We start from the raw sequence: 5,000 nt of genomic DNA, 5'->3' as shown, positions 1-5,000 counted from the left end.
CATACACATTGCCATTTTATCTACTGTGCTATATTATTTCCACCGCTGAGCCACAATTTTTGCTATTTGAAATTTGGGGCATATTCATGAAGCCTCATATTTTAATTCATCTTCAGAGGATTTATCTTCCTTTTTATGAAACATGTTTTGCCTTCAAGTAAATTTCTACTCAGTTTAGTCTGGTTCTTAACTGGCTGAGCACACTCTGCTCTTCTTTTTCTGGTTCTCTCCAATTTCATTGGGTTGAACGTAGAGGAATAACTTTGCTAGTTCATGCATTAGATTACACACGTGTTGGAAAGCACGTGTGTTATATTCCTTCATCTTTTAAACATTACTAACTTGCGCGCACTATTATTTGATGAGCAAAAACAAACGTCTCGATCCTGAAGGGTAGTATTAATCGTTTCCATCTTTTACAGGCAATACGTTTTAATTAAATTTCTCATTTCCAGGTGGAAACTCACTTCAATTAAGGTTGGGAGATTAAAACTGATCAGGATTACAAACCATTTTATCATTGACATGATTATATATTAAAGAGAAAAAGAAATGTGTGAAAAAAATTCGATGTTTACAAGAGCATCATTCAGTGACATATGACCTCTTCATATATAAGGTTGGGTATCGAGAAAGAATATTTCATCATATAAAAGAAAGACATTAAGCTATACTGATCACATTAAACTTGGATTGGATTTTGAGAAGGAAATATTTAAGTAGGTTATGGTTTTAAAAAGATAAATATATAATTCTGATAACAGCGTTAAACTACATAAACATCTATAGGATAACTATATGGACACCACAAATATTGTGACTCGGAATGTTCTTTGTATCAAAAGGTTGCTACTCTCAAACTATTCCTTATTTCTCTTAATATTACGACTTACGACGACGTCTAAAAAAAAAAACATATGCATAAGTACAGAAGAATTGCATTAACCCTTACCTTTCCTCGTGGTTGAATAATATATCACAGTCTTAACAGAGTACTGGACCAGGGTTCGATTCCCTGGCCAGCCAGAATCTATTGTCATTGAGTGGTTCCCCCCTGGGTCTCTGATCACAAGGTATAATAGAGAACCCCGACATCAGGGTATTAAAATATATTGCTTATTTTGATATATACATATATATATATATATATATATATATATATATATATATATATATATATATATATATATATATACATATATATATATTTACTATATATATATATATATATATATATATATATATATATATATATATATATACGCAATTATGTGTAAAAGAGTTTTGATAATATATTTAAACTTTGATTACTCCATTGTGGATTGGTGTCTCAGTAATATTATCCTCCTTTCAACTATGGACATAGTCTCTATCGTCTACATGTTCTATTATTATATTCTATTTTACTTTTGTATATATTCTTTAGCTTGAACATTCTTTCTTATCTTAAAACGTTAGCAGCGTCTAAACAAGAAAAAAGTGTAATGTACAATAAGTAATTGATAATTGTTTTATTAATATAGTGCATATCTTTCATATATTTGTGGTTGGAATGATAAGACGATAATTAGATAGACACATGAGAGAGAGAGAGAGAGAGGAGAGAGAGAGAGAGAGAGAGAGAGAGAGAGAGAGAGAGAGAGAGAGAGAGAGAGAGAGAGAGAGAGAGTTTTTTTGTATTTTCTCCAAATGTAAATGGGGCTAAAGGCCTGGAAGACTGATGACTCTGTGTTAGGGTGGAGAGGGACAAGACAAATGTTTTAGTGAAAAGTAAAAGGTGTAAATAAAGTGAAACGAGGGATGGTGGTTATGTTTATCCATGCAGATCTTATTTGCATTTGAGAGAGAGAGAGAGAGAGAGAGAGAGAGAGAGAGAGAGGAGAGAGAGAGAGAGAGAGAGAGAGAGAGAGAGATATATTATTATTATTATTATTATTATTATTATTATTATTATTATTATTATTATTATTTAGATAATTGAAATGAATATTATCATAAGTAAAGTTGTTACAATTATAATCATTATTGAAATCATTATTATTTACAAATGCTTCTAACTTGGCTCACACAATGAGATACAGAATATACAGTATAAATAAGAGAACTGGTATGGTTTAGTCATTTAATATTATTAAAATTACGAAACTGACGACAAGTATTGAACACTTTGACGAGCCAGAGAGAGAGAGAGAGAGAGAGAGAGAGAGAGAGAGAGAGAGAGAGAGAGAGAGAGAGAGAGAGAGAGAGAAGGGGGTGGTATCACATGTATGAGAAACTCCTATTAAATCAACTTAATCAGGAATCTAAATGCAAATGACTTTTCTTCCCACCGCTTGAAAAAATGCAAAGAGATCTGGGCAGAAGCGTCGAACGGTAAAGTTGAAGTAATTTGGATGAGGAGTAACCTCGTAAGTGGAAATTGCCAAACTCGCGAGTTTGATTAACCTGGAAAATTTTAAATGATCGGAAGGAGAGTCGTATGAAAGCTCTATTTGGTTTTTATATTGCAACAGGTGGACCCTCTGATTTTAGTTAGTTCAATATGAATGTTATGTCATCTAAACAATGTAAATAGGTGTGATATGATACAAAGATATAAAAAGAAAAAAAAACTGGACTAACGATGAGAAGGGGATGCTATCGACTAAAAGTATGTAAAGGCAGTCAGATGAATTATAAATTATCTGGTTTCTGCTATACTTTCTTTATGATATATGTATATATTATATATATATATATATATATATATATATATATATATATATATACATATATATGTATATAAGTAGGAATAATATAGTCAATGCTGCTATCATCATCTTTATTCGGGAGCTTTCGACATAACTTATTTCATCTTCAGCCTATCTGCAATTATCATATGTAAAATTAATAAAATTAATAAAATCATCCTAAGTACATAGTTAGGAAGATACACTTTTATGAATTGATCAACTAGTTCTAAAATCAACCAATCAAGGAACATAAAACCTTAAAAAAAAGACTTATTACACACAACTATATAAAAGACTTAATAACTAATATAACTAGTCACCCGCAGGAGACGATGACCACCCATCCAGACCAGCAACCCACAGACCAAACGGATCAATGGGTCACCGGTAACTGAACAGGTAAGCCCTCATTCAAGCTGGGTTTTGTCTTAAAAATATATAAAGACTCCAAGATTCTCAGCTGGCTGACGTTACTATGTCTGTCCGCAATTTTGAAATTTTCAATAGAAATGGCTTGACCAGATTTTAAATGCGTGGTCATAAATAGCGGAAATTGGATTTTTACTTAACGGTATTTTGGTTCTTACCGATCTCCCCATGTGCTCCCGAAATCCTACACTGAAGCTGTCTAGATGTGCTTCCAGTGTAGCACTCATTACAGAGTGCACATTGAAAAGTGTATATGACACCGGAACACAAGGGAGTAGGTAGACTCTCCTTATATTTAAACAGTGAGCCAACTGAGAACTTGTTAGTAAAAATTAATTTTAAATCTATGTGGGGATAACATTTCCCCACAACACTCATAACCTTTGTTCTTAGTCTCTCCCGAATAAAGATGATGATAGCAGCATTGACTATTTATTCCTACTAAAATTGCGATTCCCAAGAGGAACCCATCTATCAACTATATATATATATATATATATATATATATATATATATATATATATATATATATATATATATATATATATATATATATATATATTATATATATATATATATATATATATATATACATACATATATATATATAAAGAAAGACATATTGTACTATGGTATATGAGTAATATATATTGTTAGAAAATGTTACGTTTTGTAATAAAGGTTTCGTAATTTTATTTTTCACTTTTTTTTTGTATCTAGAAAACATTGAATTAAGAGTCTATGGAATTTTTTTAGAAAAAAGTATGCTTTATTATAAAAAGATTGTAAACGACATGACTGAAGGGCATGAAGTTGTGTATTAAGAGATGATAAATGGAGAAGTATTAATTTTAAAGCTCACGATAGACATGACTGGCGAAATCTAACAGAGGCCCTTTGCGTCAATGGATGTAGGAAGCGATGGTGATGATGATGATTGTATATATATACATTTATGTATATATATATCTATATATATATATATATATATATATATATATATATACATACATACATATATATATATATATATATATATATATATATATATATATATATATATATATATATATATGTATATATATATATATATATATATATATATTATATATATATATTTATATTTATATATATATATATATATATATATATATATATATATATATATATATATATACATATATATATATATATATATATATATATATATATATATATATATATGTATGTATGTATGTATATATATATATATATATATATATATATATATATATATATATATATGTATGTATGTATGTATATATATATATATATATATATATATATATATATATATATATATATATATATATATATATATATATATATTTCTTTCCTATGACTCCCAATGCCAAGGAGAATAGTAATACCTGGGTGAGTGGTGATACTGCAAATAGTTCACTCAGATATCTCATTCTTACATAAATAGCCAAACTCGCATGTTGTAGGTAGAAAAGGGAGTAGTATACTGGAACGGTGAAATCTGTGTAATCTGTGTATGTGCAAGTTTGTTTGTTCATGTGCGTGTGCGTGTATATCTATCCGAATATCTAGCCGTCAGTTTTGAAGGGCCGCCTACAATAGTATAGACATATTGAACGAGGTATCGCAAAGTAAATGATCGTTTAAGCTAGAGGATATTAGAAATTTTGAGGTGAAAGGCCCAATTATTGGTTCCTTATTTATTATGATAATGATTAAATTATTGTTTATATGTACAAAAATATACCATTGTAGTTATTTATCATCAGACAAACTCTATGGAAGCCATAGCGTAATGTTCATGGAAATATTAATAGG

The sequence above is a fragment of the Palaemon carinicauda genome, chromosome 1 (assembly GCF_036898095.1).
Source record: "Palaemon carinicauda isolate YSFRI2023 chromosome 1, ASM3689809v2, whole genome shotgun sequence".
NCBI classification, from domain to species: domain Eukaryota; kingdom Metazoa; phylum Arthropoda; class Malacostraca; order Decapoda; family Palaemonidae; genus Palaemon; species Palaemon carinicauda.
The sequence above is the reverse complement of the archived record's forward strand: the minus strand, read 5'-3'. Positions refer to the sequence as shown.